The 18,179-nt window shown below is 38.5% G+C and overlaps 1 protein-coding gene across 3 annotated transcripts in view; it reads left to right on the top strand.

The window, feature by feature from the left end:
- The first annotated feature begins 7,325 nt into the window (after nt 1-7,325).
- Nucleotides 7,326-18,179, top strand: part of LOC133535576 (transcription factor SOX-13-like) — a 110,212-nt gene continuing 99,358 nt past the window's right edge. For all 3 annotated transcript variants that reach the window (XM_061875523.1, XM_061875521.1, XM_061875522.1), the window contains exon 1: nt 7,326-7,612. The gene's annotated coding sequence lies outside the window, so the exon portion shown is untranslated. The remainder of the gene's footprint in view (nt 7,613-18,179) is intronic.

Here is an 18,179-nt window from a genome sequence, read left to right as displayed (position 1 = left end):
CATGACACACCACCTTAAAAACGGAATGAAATTTTACAGTTTTTTACTGAATGTGACAAACAAAATATACATGAGAATAAAAAAAGTGGGATTTACAATATCTACTATGAACAATAAAACATGGAATTTTAACAACATACCATAGAGCAGGGGTCAGCAACCTTTTTGAAAGCAAGAGCTACGTCTTGGGTACTGATTCATGCCAAGGGCTACCAGTTTGATACACACTTAAATAAATTGCCAGAAATAGCCAATTTGCTCAATTTACCTTTAACTCTATGTTATTATTAATAAAAAATTATATTTATCTTTGTGGAAACACTGATCATCTTAATGATTCCTCACATTAAATATATATTTTTGATGACATGTTTTAAATAGGTTAAAATCCAATCTGCACTTTGTTAGAAAATATAACAAATTCGACCAAGCTATATTTCTAACAAAGACAAATCATTATTTCTTCTAGATTTTCCAGACCAAACATCCATCCAACCATCCATTTTCTACCGCTTATTCCCTTTTTGGGGTCGCGGGGGGCGCTGGCGCCTATCTCAGCTACAATCGGGCGGAAGGCGTGGTACACCCTGGACAAGTCACCAGCTCATCACAGGGCCAACACAGATAGACAGACAACATTCACACACTAGGGACCATTTAGTGTTGCCAATCAACCTATCCCCAGGTGCATGTCTTTGGAGGTGGGAGGGGCCTATCCCCAGGTGCATGTCTTTGGAGGTGGGAGGGGCCTATCCCCAGGTGCATGTCTTTGGAGGTGGGAAGAGAACCCACGCATTCACGGGGAGAACATGCAAACTCCACACAGAAAGATCCCGAGCCTGGGATTGAACCCAGGACTGCAGGACCTTTGTATTGTGAGGCAGACGCATTAACCCCTCTGCTACCGTGAAGCCCCAGAACAAACATTTTAAAAGAAATTCAAAAGACTTTGAAATAAGATTTAAATTTGATTCTACAGATTTAGATTTGTCTTACTGACAGGGTTCAGTGTGTTTCCCACAACAATGTGACCTCGGACTATGTTAAGGTAACGTGTGGAGTTCCCCAGGGTTCGGTCCTTGGCCCTGCACTCTTCAGCATCTACATGCTGCCGCTAGGTGACATCATACGCAAATACGGTGTTAGCTTTCACTGTTATGCTGATGACACCCAACTCTACATGCCCCTAAAGCTGACCAACACGCCGGATTGTAGTCAGCTGGAGGCGTGTCTTAATGAAATTAAACAATGGATGTCCACCAACTTTTTGCAACTTAACGCCAACAAAACGGAAATGCTGATTATCGGTCCTGCTAGACACCGACCTCTATTTAATAATACAACTTTAACATTTGACAACCAAACAATTAAACAAGTGAAGTGAAGTGAATTATATTTATATAGCACTTTTTCTCTAGTGACTCAAAGTGCTTTACATAGTGAAACCCAATATCTAAGTTACATTTAAACCAGTGTGGGTGGCACTGGGAGCAGGTGGGTAAAGTGTCTGGAATGCCCTCCCGGTAACAGTTCGAGATGCTACCTCAGAAGAAGCATTTAAGTCTCACCTTAAAACTCATCTGTATACTCTAGCCTTTAAATAGACCTCCTTTTTAGACCAGTTGATCTGCCGTTTCTTTTCTTTTTCTCCTATGACCCCCTCCCTTGTGGAGGGGGTCTGGTCCGGTGGCCATGGATGAAGTACTGGCTGTCCATAGTCGGGACCCAGGATGGATCGGTTGGGGACATCTCTGCGCTGCTGATCCGCCTCCGCCTAGGATGGTTTCCTGTTGGCTCCACTTTGGACGGGACCCTCGCTACTATATTTGATAGTATATATAAACATTGATTGATTGATTTTTTTAATAGCGACCAAAATTTGCGAACTTTATGGTGGATGTTCTCTACTAAATCCTTTCAGCAAAAATATGGCAATATGGTGAAATGATGAAGTATGACACATAGAATGGAGCTGCTATCCCCGTTTGAATAAGAACATCTCATTTCAGTAGGCCTTTAATGGTCAATTGTAGAGAATATGTACTGTTACTCTGCAATCTACTAATAAAAGTTTCAATCAATCGAATCGTCTAAGGCAGTGGTTCTCAAATGGGGGTCCGTGTACCCCTGGGGGTACTTGAAAGTATGCCATGGGGTACTTGAGAGTTTTTTTAAATATTCTAAAAATAGCAACAATTCAAAAATCCTTCAATACTTCAACAAAATATGAATGTAAGTTCATAAAGTGTGAAAAGAAATACAACAATGCAATATTCAGTGTTGACAGCTAGATTTTTTTGTGGACATGTTCCATAAATATTGATGTTAAAGATTTCTTTTTTTGTGAAGAAATGTTTAGAAGTAAGTTGATGAATCCAGGTGGATCTCTATTACAATCCCCAAAGAGGGCACTTTAAGTTGATGATTACTTCTATGTGGAGAAATATGCATTTAGAATTGAATCACTTGTTTATTTTTCAACAAGTTTTTAGTTTTTTTCTTCTCCTAAATAGTCCAAGAAAGACCACTACAAATTAGCAATATTTTACACTGTTATACAATTTAATAAATCAGAAACTAATGACAAAGTGCTTTATTTTACGTGTTTATCTCTTTTTTTCAACCAAAAATGATTTGCTCTGATTGCAGGGGTGGGCAAACTATGGCCCAAGGGCCACATCCGGCCCGTTGGTCTCATTGATCTGGCTCGCCAAATATTAAAACGGAATTGAGCAAAGATGACTCTTAGTTCCAACATATATGATATGCTTTGACTCATAGTTCCAACCGATATGATATGCTTTGACTCTTAGTTCCAACATATATGATATGCTTTGACTCTTAGTTCCAACAGATATGTGCTTTGACTTAGTACCAACTTATATAATATGCTTTGATTTTAGTTCCAACATATTTATGATTTGACTCTTAGTTCCAACATATATGATATGTTTTGACTCTTGAAATTAAAAAAAAATGTTCACACAGGGTACATCACTGAAAAAAGGTGAGAACCACTGCCCTAACCAGAGCAAAGCATTTATGGTTTAAAAAAAGAGATAAAGAATTAAAATACAGCACTATGTCATCAGTTTCTGATTTATTAAATTGTATAACAGTGCAAAATATTGCTCATTTGTAGTGGTCTTTCTTAAACTATTTGGGGAAAAAAAACAACTAAAAACTTGTTGAAATATAAACAAATGATTCAATTATAAAAAATAAAGATTTCTACACATAGAAGTAACTATTTTTACATTGCTATTTTTATCTTTGGTATGAAAATTATTATGTAACAAAATGTAATAGTATTTTTTGGTTCTTTGTTGTTGCTATTTTTGTATTATGACAATTTATTATTGGATCATGTTGTACTGCATTTTAATCTTTTGTTCTGTGGTTGTGTGATGTTTATTGCCTGGACCCCAGGAAGAATAGTCTCCACTGCGGTGTAGACTAATGGGAATCCTTAATAAACTAAAAACTAAAACTAAAATCATCAACTTAAAGTGCCCTCTTTGGGGATTGTAATAGAGATCCATCTGGATTCATCAACTTGATGCATTGTTGCATTTCTTTTCACTGTTTATGAACTTACATTCATATTTATTATTCAATAAATATATTTATAAAGGATGTTTGAATTGTTGCTATTTTTAGAATATTTTACAAAAATCTCACGTACCCCTTGGCATAGCTTGAAGTACCCCCATTTGAGAACCACTTGAATTAAAAAAACGTTCACAGGGGGTACATGACTGAAAAAAGGTAGAAAACCACAGGTCTAAGGTTTACAATATAACTAAAACAATTCATACTTATGAAGCCATCACATTCATACAGAGAATTGATTAACGCGGACACCTGACTTATTGGGGTGTTACCATTTAGTGGTCAATTGTACGAAATATGTACAGTTACTGTGCAATCTACTAATAAAAGTTTTTTAAAAAATGTTTAGTAGCTTCAGTCGGACTTTTTGGGACAGCCAATGGCTACTTTTCTTACTGAGTAGTTGCCAACTGCATTTTAATCTTTTGTTCTGTGGTTGTGTGATGTTTTTTGCCTGGACCCCAGGAAGAATAGTCTCCACTGCGGTGTAGACTAATGGGGATCCTTAATAAACTAAAAACTAAAACAAATAATCATCAACTTAAAGTGCCCTCTTTGGGGATTGTAATAGAGATCCATCTGGATTCATCAACTTGATGCATTGTTGCATTTCTTTTCACACTTTATGGACTTACATTCATATTTTGTTGAAGTATTATTCAATAAATATATTTATAAAGGATTTTTTAATTGTTGCTATTTTTAGAATATTTTTGAAAAATCTCAAGTACCCCTTGGCATACCTTCAAGTACCCCCAGGGGTACGCGTACCCCCATTTGAGAACCACTGGATTAGGGGGTACTTGAATTAAAAAAAACGTTCACAGGGGGTACATCACTGAAAAAAGGTAAAAAAACACTGGTCTAAGGTTTACAATATAACTAAAACAATTCATACTTACTAAACCATCACATTCATACCGAGAATTGATTAACGCGGACACCTGACTTATTGGGGTGTTACCATTTAGTGGTCAATTGTACGAAATATGTACTGTACTGTGCAATCTACTAATAAAAGTTTAAAAAAATGTTTAGTAGCTTCAGTCGGACTTTTTGGGACAGCCAATGGCTACTTTTCTTACTGAGTAGTTGCCAACTGCATTTTAATCTTTTGTTCTGTGGTTGTGTGATGTTTTTTGCCTGGACCCCAGGAAGAATAGTCTCCACTGCGGTGTAGACTAATGGGGATCCTTGATAAACTAAAAACTAAAACTAAAATCATCAACTTAAAGTGCCCTCTTTGGGGATTGTAATAGAGATCCATCTGGATTCATCAACTTGATGCATTGTTGCATTTCTCTTCACACTTTATGGACTTACATTCGTATTTTGTTGAAGTATTATTCAATAAATATATTTATAAAGGATTTTTGAATTAATGCTATTTTTAGAATATTTTACAAAAATCTCACGTACCCCCATTTGAGAACCACTTGAATTAAAAAAACGTTCACAGGGGGTACATGACTGAAAAAAGGTAGAAAACCACTGGTCTAAGGTTTACAATATAACTAAAAAAATTCATACTTACTAAACCATCACATTCATACCATGAATTGATTAACGCGGACACCCGACTTATTGGGGTGTTACCATTTAGTGGTCAATTGTACGAAATATGTACAGTTACTGTGCAATCTACTAATAAAAGTTAAAAAAAAAATGTTTAGTAGCTTCAGTCGGACTTTTTGGGACAGCCAATGGCTACTTTTCTTACTGAGTAGTTGCCAACTGCATTTTAATCTTTTGTTCTGTGGTTGTGTGATGTTTTTTGCCTGGACCCCAGGAAGAATAGTCTCCACTGCGGTGTAGACTAATGGGGATCCTTAATAAACTATAAACTAAAACTAAAATCATCAACTTAAAGTGCCCTCTTCGGGGATTGTAATAGAGATCCATCTGGATTCATCAACTTGATGCATTGTTGCATTTCTTTTCACTGTTTATGAACTTACATTCATATTTATTATTCAATAAATATATTTATAAAGGATTTTTGAATTGTTGCTATTTTTAGAATATTTTACAAAAATCTCACGTACCCCTTTGCATACCTTCAAGTACCCCCATTCGAGAACCACTTGAATTAAAAAAACGTTCACAGGGGGTACATGACTGAAAAAAGGTAGAAAACCACTGGTCTAAGGTTTACAATATAACTAAAACAATTCATACTTTCTAAGCCATCACATTCATACCGAGAATTGATTAACGCGGACACCCGACTTATTGGGGTGTTACCATTTAGTGGTCAATTGTACGAAATATGTACAGTTACTGTGCAATCTACTAATAAAAGTTTTTAAAAAAATGTTTAGTAGCTTCAGTCGGACTTTTTGGGACAGCCAATGGCTACTTTTCTTACTGAGTAGTTGCCAACTGCATTTTAATCTTTTGTTCTGTGGTTGTGTGATGTTTTTTGCCTGGACCCCAGGAAGAATAGTCTCCACTGCGGTGTAGACTAATGGGGATCCTTAATAAACTAAAAACTAAAACTAAAATCATCAACTTAAAGTGTCCTCTTTGGGCATTGTAATAGAGATCCATCTGGATTCATCAACTTGATGCATTGTTGCATTTCTTTTCACACTTTATGGACTTACATTCGTATTTTGTTGAAGTATTATTCAATAAACATATTTATAAAAGATTTTTGAGTTGTTGCTATTTTTAGAATATTTTACAAAAATCTCACGTACCCCCATTTGAGAACCACTTGAATTAAAAAAAACGTTCACCGGGGGTACATGACTGAAAAAAGGTAGAAAACCACTGGTCTAAGGTTTACAATATAACTAAAAAAATTCATACTTACTAAGCCATCACATTCATACCATGAATTAATTAACGCGGACACCTGACTTATTGGGGTGTTACCATTTAGTGGTCAATTGTACGAAATATGTACTGTACTGTGCAATCTACTAATAAAAGTTGAAAAAAAATGTTTGGTAGCTTCAGTCGGACTTTTTGGGACAGCCAATGGCTACTTTTCTTACTGAGTAGTTGCCAACTGCATTTTGATCTTTTGTTCTGTGGTTGTGTGATGTTTTTTGCCTGGACCCCAGGAAGAATAGTCTCCACTGCGGTGTAGACTAATGGGGATCCTTAATAAACTAAAAACTAAAACTAAAATCATCAACTTAAAGTGTCCTCTTTGGGCATTGTAATAGAGATCCATCTGGATTCATCAACTTGATGCATTGTTGCATTTCTTTTCACAGTTTATGGACTTACATTCGTATTTTGTTGAAGTATTATTCAATAAATATATTTATAAAGGATTTTTGAATTGTTGCTATTTTTAGAATATTTTACAAAAATCTCACGTACCCCTTTGCATAGCTTCAAGTACCCCCACTTGAGAACCACTTGAATTAAAAAAACGTTCACAGGGGGTACATGACTGAAAAAAGGTAGAGAACCACTGGTCTAAGGTTTACAATATAACTAAAACAATTCATACTTACTAAACCATCACATTCATACCATGAATTGATTAACGCGGACACCCGACTTATTGGGGTGTTACCATTTAGTGGTCAATTGTACGAAATATGTACTGTACTGTGCAATCTACTAATAAAAGTTGAAAAAAAATGTTTGGTAGCTTCAGTCGGACTTTTTGGGACAGCCAATGGCTACTTTTCTTACTGAGTAGTTGCCAAGTGGCCGGAAGCCCCACTTGTCCTCGCCCCGCCCCTTAAGTGGGAGGTAACCTGCGGGTCTTGGCGGCCAGGAGACGTGAAGCCCGGCTGTTAATGAGGAGGAGGACGGAGCTCTATTTCCGCACCGGACCTCGCTCGGCCTTACCGTGTGCGCTCTTACCGCCGACCTCTTTACTCGGAAGAAGCGCCGGAACACGCCGAACAGCCGGTGTCCGCCACTAAGTCCGTTTTGTCGCGTCGAACACGAAGCGTGAAGGAGGAAGAGGAGGGCGACGGAAGTTTTGTTTGTTTTCCCGGGGAGTTCAGGACGCTCGGGGACTGCCTGCCTGGTGAGTGTAACTTTGATATTTTCTCTGTTTTATTTATCAACACACCAACATAAATGCTGGGTAAAATTCCACACCTCGTCTTATTGATGTGAAATTTAAAAAAATATTAAGTAGTGCGATATCGCACATGTTGGTATCGATCCAATACCAAGTCAACACATGGCAATTATTGCTGATACCGAAAACAGGATTTGTTGCGATTTTTGCCTGAAATGTGTTGATCATCTCAGCATACAACGTTTTTTTCATCAATAAACAATAAAACAATATTTCAAAGTGCATCTAAATCAGGGGTGTCAAACTCATTTCAGACCGGGGGCCACATGGTGAAAAATCTACTCTAAAGTAGGGCTGGACTGGCGAAGAAATCACGGCAAGATAACTAAAAAATAAAGACAATTTCAGCTTGTTTTATTTGTTAAAAAAAAAAAAATAGTACATTCTGAAATGTTTGGATTTATTCGTAAATGGTAAATGGGCTGTTCTTGTATAGTTTTATTATTGTTGTAGGCACAATACCAATGTGAGCAATTTGCAAAAAACGCATTTTGCAAATTTGTGTAATGGGCAATCTTTTTGCAAATTGCTTCCAATGTGTGGTGCACATTTTGCAAATCAATGGGCGCAAAACATGTTTTTGGTGTCAAAATAATTTATTAAATACTTATGTAAATCTATACTTTTGTAGTTGGGACAATATAACTGAGTATTGCCCTCAAATCACTGCAACCCTAACCACTATACAGTGTACATCCACGACTAAACTACTGACTAAACTACTACCCCAACTTGGTTTACTATTTATAAAATATAATAATATAGGGTGTTACTGACTAAACCATCCACAAAATCTCGTCTTGCGATATGCAAATTGCTTGCGCACAATGGACATGACGTATAACTTGCAAAGTGCGCGAGATTGGTGAAATGTTAACAACATTAATACCATATTTCCTTGAATCGCCGCCGGGGCGCTAATTAATTTAAAACCTTTTCTCACTCCCGCGCTTACCAAAGGCATGCGGTAAAAGTAAGCATGCACTAATTATTTTAAAACCTCTTCTCACTCCGGCACTTACCAAAGGCATGCAGTAAAAATTTGAGTGCGATGTATGCTTGGACCTTAAATCCTACTGAATAGCTCTTAATCTTCTTCCCTTTATGTGGTTTCAAATTACCGGTATTGAAATCAGCCTCCTCCATTTTGAAAATGATGACAGGTGAAGTGTCACTCGTGACGTGACGAGTTTGACCCGGTGGTAATACTAAGCATGCGCTAATTATTTTGCGAAGCGAGTTTGACCCGGCAGTAATTCAAGGCAGGCGCATACTATATGCCCTGCGGCAATTCAAGGAAATACAGTATTTCTTCGGTCAATGGTCAACAAAATAAACAAACAGTTTTACATAAACAAACTGTTGTACATTAATAAATTAAAAAACAAAAACAAATGTTGCAGACCGAAAGGGTTTAGGCTGAAGTTGAGCACTTATTGCGCCTAACCCTAATGTTCACGTCATAATGTTGTTGTTTTTTTTTACCCTTACATCCATCCATCCATTTTCTGCCACTTATACCCTTCGGAATGTGTATATATATATTAAGGGTGTGAGAAAAAATCGTTTCGAAGATGAATCGCAATTCTCACATTCAGAACCAATCTTCATTTTTAAAAAAGTTGATTTTTAAATTTTTTTTTAATTTTATTTTTTTTTTTTAAATCAATCCAACAAACCAATACACAGCAATACCATAGCAATGCAATCTAATTCCAAAACCAAACCTGTTTTAACTGTGTCCAATGTTTTCACAAAGATAAAATAAGTCATATTTTTGGTTCGTTTAGTAGTTAAAACAAATTTACATTATTGCAATCAGTTGATAAAACTTCGTTATTTACAATTATAAAAGCTTTTTTTTTTTTTTAAATCTATTACTCTGCTAGCATGTCAGCAGACTGGGGTAGATCCTGATGATATCCTATGTATTGAATGAATACACAATCGTTTTGAATCGGAAAAATATCGTTTTGGAATCGAGAATCGCGTTGAATCAAAAAAATCGATATATAATTGAATCACGACCCCAAGAATCGATATTGAATCGACTCGTGGGACACCCAAAGATTCGCAGCACTGATATATATACATATACATCCATCCATTTTTCAACCGCTTATTCCTTTCGGGGTCACGGGGGGCTTTGGACATTATTTTAGCTGCAATCGGGCGGAAGGCAGGATACACCCTGGACAACACGTTGCAGTTAATAGTCTTCTACCGTTTATTTGTTGTTATTTATACTTTCTGAATAATTTATGTGATAATGTTCATCAGTCAACTCCATCCATCCATTTCCTACCGCGTATTCCCTTCGGGGTCGCGGGGGGCGCTGGAGTCTATCTCAGCTACAATCGGGCGGAAGGCGGAGTACACCCTGGACAACATGTTGCGGTTATTAGTATTCTACCGTTTATTTGTTGTTATTTATACTTTCTGACAAAATTATGTGATAATGTTCATCAGTCAACTCCATCCATCCATTTCCTACCGCTTATTCCCTTCGGGGTCGCGGGGGGGCTTTGGAGCCTATGTTAGCTACAATCGGGCGGAAGGCGGCGTACACCCTGGACAACACGTTGCAGTTAATAGTATTCTACCGTTTATTTGTTGTTATTTATACTTTCTGTATAATTTATGTGATAATGTTCATCAGTCAACTCCATCCATTCATTTTCTACCGCGTATTCCCTTTGGAGTCGCAGTGGGCGCTGGGGCCTATCTCAGCTACAATCGGGCGGAAGGCAGTGTACACCCTGGACAACATGTTGCGGTTATTCGTATTCTACCCTTTATTTGTTGGTATTTATACTTTCTGAAAAAGTTATGTGATAATGTTCATCAGTCAACTCCATCCATCCATTTCCTACCGCTTATTCCCTTCGGGGTCGCCGGGGGCTTTGGAGCCTATCTCAGCTACAATCGGGCGGAAGGCGGCGTACACCCTGGACAACACGTTGCGGTTAATATTCTACCATTTATTTTTTGTTATTTATACTTTTTGAATAAATTATGTGATAATGTTCATCAGTCAACTCCATCCATCCATTTCCTACCGCTTATTCCCTTCAGGGTCGTGGGGGGCGCTGGAACCTATATCAGCTACAATCGGGCGGAAGGCAGGATTCACCCTGGACAACATGTCGCTGTGATTAGTATTCTACTGTTTATTTGTTGTTATTTATACTTTCTGAAAAAAATATGTGATAATGTTCATCAGTCAACTCCATCCATCCATTTTCTACCGCGTATTCCCTTCGGGGTCGCGGGGGGCGCTGGAGTCTATCTCAGCTACAATCGGGCGGGAGGCGGCGTACACCCTGGACAACATGTTGCGGTTAATGTTATTCTACCATTTATTTGTTGTTATTTATACTTTCTGAATAAATGATGTGATACTGTTCATCAGTCAACTCATTGGTGATATCAAAATCAAATTACAGTTCATGTCGTTTGCTCATTTTCCTCGACTGGTGCACTAGCATCATGTGGTTTATTTGTTTTAAATATGTAGCATCATCTACAAAGATGCAAATATTTGCTATTGTGATATCTAGTGGACACATTTAGAACAGCAGTTTTATTAAAAATGTTTCTTTTTTTTATACTTAGCAAACTCATCTCACAGGCCGGATAAAACCTGTTCGCGGCCCTGATCTGGCCCGCGGGCCGTGCGATTGATCTAAATGTTTGATTCCAAGCACAAGTTATTTCAGGAGTTTAATTTAAACCAGTTAAAGATTAATTTTGTATTTAATTTGCATTTTAGAGAGAACCACCATTCTGCCCTACTGAACTTTTAGACTATTTCCCCAAATTTCAGGAGGTACAGAATTAGTTTGTTTTATTATGATTTAAATATTTCATTCTGTGTGTAGTGCGCAGACTACACACATAAATTGTGTAGTTTACCACATTTTTTACCATCAGCGTGTAATTATTTGTGTTATCTTGTTTTGATTTGTTTCTTACTCTGCATTTTGAGAGCTGCCGGACCTAAATTCACTGAACACCTGACGTCCTTCCGGACCCCGATTCAACTAGTGCAGTGTTTTTCAACCTTTTTTTGAGCCACGGCACATTTTTTGCATTGAAACAATCCGGAGGCACACTACCAGCAGAAATCATAAACTCAGTTGACAGTTAAAAGTAATAGTGGCAATTGTAGAATATGACTTTAAACCATAACCAGGCATGCATCAATATAGCTCTTGTCTCACAGTAGGTGTATTGACACCACCTGTCACATCACGCCATGACTTATTTTGAGTTTATTGCTGTTTTCCTGTGTGTAGTGTTTTAGTTCTTGTCTTGCGCTCCTATTTTAGTGTTTTTTTTTCTCTTTTCTTGGTATTTTCCTCTTTTTCCTTCTTTTGAGCAATATTACCCGCATTTACATTGTTTTAGCAATACAGAATATTTCAGTTGTTTTTAACCCTCTTTGTGGGCACATTGTTGATTGTCATGTCATGTTTGCATATACATTGTGGACGCCGTCTTTGCTCCACAGTAAGTTTTTGCTGTCGTCCAGCATTCTGTTTTTGTTTATTTTTTAGCCAGTTCAGTTTTAGTTTCATTCTGCATAGCCTTCCCTAAGCTTCAATGCCTTTTCTTAAGGGCACTCACCTTTTTGTTTAGCTGCATTTACAAAGCAATTAGCTACCGTCTGCCACCTACTGATATGGAAGAGTATTACACGGTTACTCTGCCGAGCTCTAGACAGCACAGACACTCAACAACACATCATTTGCAGACTAGAATTACTGCTTTGCATAAAATGTTTTTAACCCAAATATGTGAAATTAGATAATGTCCCACAGCACACCAGACTGTATCACACAGCACACCGTGCTTGAAAAACACTGAACTACTCTATCTCTCGGAAAATCTCAGAACAACTCGGCCGTTCTCGTTGTCTGTTGGCCTTTGACACACGCTTCCAAAATGTGGTTTACACCAATTAACGGTAATTTTGCGATGTCTTAAACAGTTGAAAATGTCATGTCATTGTTTTTATTAATTTATTCAACTGAACAATTACATTTCAATTAGGACGGCGTGGCGCAGTGGGGAGAGTGGCCGTGCGCAACCCGAGCGTCCCTGGTTCAAGTCCCACCTAGTACCAACCTCGTCACGTCCGTTGTGTCCTGAGCAAGACACTTCACCCTTGCTCCTGATGGGTGCTGGTTAGCGCCTTGCATGGCAGCTCCCTCCATCAGTGTGTGAATGTGTGTGTGAATGGGTAAATGTGGAAGTAGTGTCAAAGCGCTTTGAGTACCTTGAAGGTAGAAAAGCGCTATACAAGTACAACCCATTTATCATTTATTATAATTGTCAATCAGCAAGTAAAAAGCCAAAGGCGGTCACGGCATGTTCTTGTCGTCGATGTTGGTCAATTTTTGGGGGGCATTCCGGCAAGTGACTAGGGCGTTCAATTTGAACCCTGGTTTATCGCTTGCAACTTTTAAAAACAGTCCATTTTGTAATGAGGAACAGTTAAATTAATTCCCAAAGTTGCAAAACCGGACCATAAGTGCCTTAAAATAAAGGAGCTGCTCGGAGCTCTCAGTGAGCTGGCTGTCTGTCTTACCTTATTTACAATAAATACATCCATTTATCGATTATTGACGTTAGGGCTGGGTGATACGGCCTTTTTTTAATATCGCAATATATATCTCGGTATTTTGACTTAGCCCTGAATGAACACTTGATACATATAATCACAGCAGGATGATGAATCTATGTGTCTACATTAAAAGATTTTTGTTCATACTGCATTCATATATGATCATTTAAAACAGGGGTGTCAAACTCAAATACAGAGTGGGCCGAAATTTTAAACTGAACAATGCAGCGGGCCAAGGTTGAACAAATGAACCTTTTAATAAGGACCCAAACAAGTTTTGCATTGAATATTGAACAAGCTAGGTTTATATAACTTTAGTGACATGCAAAATCCAGTTTCAAATAGTAATAATAATAATTAAAAATATATCAATGGTATATCAAATGAAATTTAAATAAAAATTGAATGACTCTTTTCTATTTGCAGCCTTCTGAGGTAAATATCACAATAAACTTTTTCCACAGGCTAATAATACATTTGAAAATAAAATAACAATAATGAATGAATCAAACATTCAAGCCTTGAAGTAGCAAGAAAAAGTGCATGAATAAATTGTTAATTATTGCTCAGTTTGCTAAACTGTTTTGCTTTACCTCTGAATATGGAACAAGCAATAATTATATAACTTAATAGTGCAAAATCAACTTTCCCAAAAAAAAAAAAAAAACATCAATGGTAAAATTAATACAATTTAAATAAAACATTTAATGCCTCTTTTCTATTTGCAGCCTTCTGAGGTAACATTTTTCCACAGGCTAATAAATCTTAAAATAAAATAACAGTGAGATGGGTGGGGGGCGCGGTTAGGGTGTAGCGGGGAGTGCATATTGTAGTGTCTCGGAAGAGTTAGTGCTGCAAGGGGTTGTGGGTATTTGTTCTGTTGTGTCTATGTTGTGTTACGGTGCGGATGTTCTCCCGAAATGTGTTTGTCATTATTGTTTGGTGTGGGTTCACAGTGCGGCGCATATTTGTAACAGTGTTAAAGTTGTTTATACGGCCACCCTCAGTCTGACCTGTATGGCTGTTGAGCAAGTATGCTGGCATTCACTTAAGTGTATGTATAAGTCGCATGTATTATGTGACTTGGCCGGCACGCTGTTTGTATGGAGGAAAAGCGGACGTGACAACATATTTTGGACAGAGCTAAAGGCTGTGCCCTATAGGCACGCCCCCAATATTGTTGTCCGGCTGGAAATCTGGAGAAATTCGGGAGAATGGTTGGAAAAATCGGGAGAGTTGGAAAGTATTAGTATTAGCGGCGAATGCAGTGTTACAGCGGCTCTGCCACTGTATAGTAGCGGCGGGCCAGCTCTAATGTTAATTTGATATTGCCTCAAGGGCCAAAGGAAATTGCACGGAGGGCCAAATTTGGCCCGCCGGCCAGAGTTTGACACCCATGATTTAAGACTTTCATGCAGAGAAGGACATGACAACTAAGTCAATTTACCAAAACTGTATTTAATAAAGTTATTAGCAGGTGACTTTTCAAATGATGCTACATATTATCAGTAATGTTATTTTTGGTAGTAACGCTTGTGCCCCACACTTGACGAATTAAAGTTGTCTATTCGACATTCCCGCTTGAAGCCGAACCACCGCCAGACGATGGACCCCTTGCTGTTTTTATTGGGAATTAATTCTTCCTTCATTTGTTACCAGATTCGCACCTTCTTTCGCACCTTCGCAACACTCCGCTAGCATCACGGCTAACGTTAGCCACGCTGCTACCTCTCTGCCTGGCGAGGGCGTATACGTATGTGATGTATGACATGACAGTATGTGACGTTTGTAAGAACCTGCGCTTACACTCTGTGAGGAGACACAAGAAGGTGTGGGAGGAGCCTGTAGTGTAATGCCCGCAGCTAAAAACAACTGTGTGAGAACTTATACTCGAATATTACGATATAGTCATTTTCTATATCGCACAGAGACAAACCCGAGATACATCGCGTATATCGATATCGCCCAGCCCTAATTGACGTTTACTAATCGATTTTATATAATGTCCGAATTATGATGCATCTAAAAATCAATTACAGTTCTTCCTCTTGGAGCCCGCAAAAATGGTTATCGAGTCAATTTTCATCTATCGTTCGGTTAATTGACTTACCAAATATCGGCCCAGATCGACAGACGATGTTGACAAAGTTGTTTTCGACAAAGTTCCCTTGCCCTCCCGTATTGTTGTTTTGTCAAATTGATGTTCTTTTGATGACCTGAGGAACGTTCTGGTAATAATTACTTCAGTTGATATACTGCATTGTGCTTTTTGTGTGTCAAATGTCAAAACCTAATAAGATAATGAGGTGGATCAGTGCCATGGTCACAGGATATCATTAGTGGCAAGTAGTTGTAGGTGTGTCAGTGTACACACACACACACACACACACTGACTGTCAATCAGTGGGGAGTCCTTGACCTTTCTTCCTGTTCACCTGCTTCGTCCTTCCCTCTCCACTACCATATTTTCTCCCTGTTGCTCCAACTTTCTTCCTCGCGCTTTTCTTCTCACACACAATGCAAGAAAAGAACAAAATGTCAAACAAGTTTGCCAATCACGACTCAGTCAAACGCACACGTGCACACTTACACACGCATGCACTCAAAGACACCTAAGGAGTGGTAGGTATTTCACCCCTCACCTCAGCACACCCCTACCACCAACTCGTTTTGTCTTCCCAGGTGAACCAGTTGATTCTGGTTGAAAGGTAACTCACTAATTGCTCCCAACAACAACCCATACACACCCATCATTTTTTTGTTTTTAATTAAAGTACGTATAGATCTGGAAAAAAAACCCTTTGTTGTCAGAAGAACGCCGAGTCTTCTGTTAACTTCCTGAATAAAACTTCCATTTGGCATTGCTGCCCCTATAGCAGGGGTCGGGAACCTTTTTGTCTGAGAGAGCCAAGAATCCAAATATTTTAACATGTATTTCCGCAAGAGCCGTATAATATTTTTTTCAACACTGAACACAACTAAACGCGTGCATTTTTAAGTAAGACCAAGATTTCTAGATTATAATAGGACTCTTATTCTTTGTAATACCATTGTTATTCTGAAGCTAACTGTGGAGGGGGCTCGGCCTGCAGCGAAGCGGGGTGTTGCCAGGACCAGCCTCGAAATCAGCGACAGGTGCATAGGAGGCCCACCTGGGCCTTTTTTATCTAATTTATAAGCAGCAGCTAGGAGGAGAGACTGGGTTGGGGCTGGAGCCAGAGTGCGAGCGAGAACAAAAGAGTAAAAGACAATTGCTAGAAAGCAACTGAGAGACTTATTGAAAAATAAAAAAATATTGTAACACTGAAACAGGCTCTCATGTCGGTGTTTGGTGGTCTGAAGAACCCCCAGGAGGGCAAACCCTAAACTAACCGATAATAAATAAATCACTTCTTACCCTTATTGCAACTTCTTGAACAAGTGCGGTAGAAAAAGGGTGGATGGATAAAAATGCATGAGCATGTTTTATATTTTGAACATTATTTTCAACAGTCTCAGCTCAGATTTATCCGAGAGCCAGATGCAGTCATCAAAAGAGCCACATCTGGCTCGCGAACCATAGGTTCCCTACCCCTGCCCTATGGCATGGAATGCATTGCAGACGAAACTGAAACTCACTGAACTACTTCCATTTGGAGACTTCCAATCCAATCCACTTTATCTATAAAGCACATTTAAACAACAATAACGTTTCCAAAGTGCTGCACAGCCATGTTAAAAACCATATAAAAACAAAAACACAATATTATGCTCCACCAATGACTGAATAAAACAAAAAATAAATAAAAATAAAACCAATAAAAACAATATAAAAACAAATATGATTAAAAACTATTTTAAAGTGTAAAATCAATTAAAACAGTAAAATAAAAATCAAAGTGTATAAAAAACACAGAGGACAGAGGACCACACAACTCACGTAGTGTTAAAAGCCAAAGAACAAAAGTGGGTCTGAAGACGAGACTTAAAACACTCCACCGTGGAAGCAGTTTGAACATGGAGCGTCAGAGTGTTCCAGAGCTTAGGGCCGACCATTTGTTCAACAGCCATACAGGTCACACTGAGGGTTGTGATGTAAACAACTTTAACACTCTTACTAATATGCGTCACACTGTGAACCCACACCAAACAAGAATGACAAACACATTTCAGGAGAACATCCGCACTAAAACACAACATAAACACGACAGAACAAATACCCAGAATACCCAGCTACCACCTGAAGGACAGAGAGCAAGGGACTTTTGCACAATGCCTGTGTTTTTAAAAGGTGTAAATCTTTATTGTTTTACAGTTCTCTTTTATGTATTTTAAAATGTATGTCTTAATGTATTACTTTTTTGGAAACTGCTCTGTGACATTTGCTGTTGACCCCTTGGCCAGGTCACCCTTGTGAAAGAGATCTTGATCTCAATGGGTTTCTTATCTGGTTAAATATAGGTTCTATTCTATTATATATTCAAGATGCACAATAGGGCTGGGCAATATTAAAGGTAAAATACCAGTGATTGTCACACACACACTATGTGTGGTGAAATGTGACCCATCCCCTTGTTCACCACCTGGGAGGTGAGGGGAGATGTGGGCAGCAGCGGTGGCTGCGCCCCGGGAATTATTTTCGGTGATTTAATCCCCGATTCCAAGCCTTGATGCTGAGTGCCAAGCAGGGAGGCAATGGCTCCCATTTTTATCGTCTTTGGTATGACTCGGCCGGGGTTTGAACCCACAACCTACCGATTTCAAGGCGGCCACTCTAACCCATGGGTGTCAAACTCTGGCCCGCCGTGTAATTTAATTTGGCCCTTGAGGCAATAATAAATTAACATTAGAGCTGGCCCGCTGGTATTATACAGTGGCGGTGCCGCTGTATCACCATATTCA

This window comes from Nerophis ophidion, linkage group LG16 (genome assembly GCF_033978795.1).
Source record: "Nerophis ophidion isolate RoL-2023_Sa linkage group LG16, RoL_Noph_v1.0, whole genome shotgun sequence".
In the NCBI taxonomy this organism is placed as follows: Eukaryota; Metazoa; Chordata; class Actinopteri; order Syngnathiformes; family Syngnathidae; genus Nerophis; species Nerophis ophidion.
Note: the sequence above shows the minus strand (reverse complement) of the source record. Positions and strands in the feature narration are given on the sequence as shown.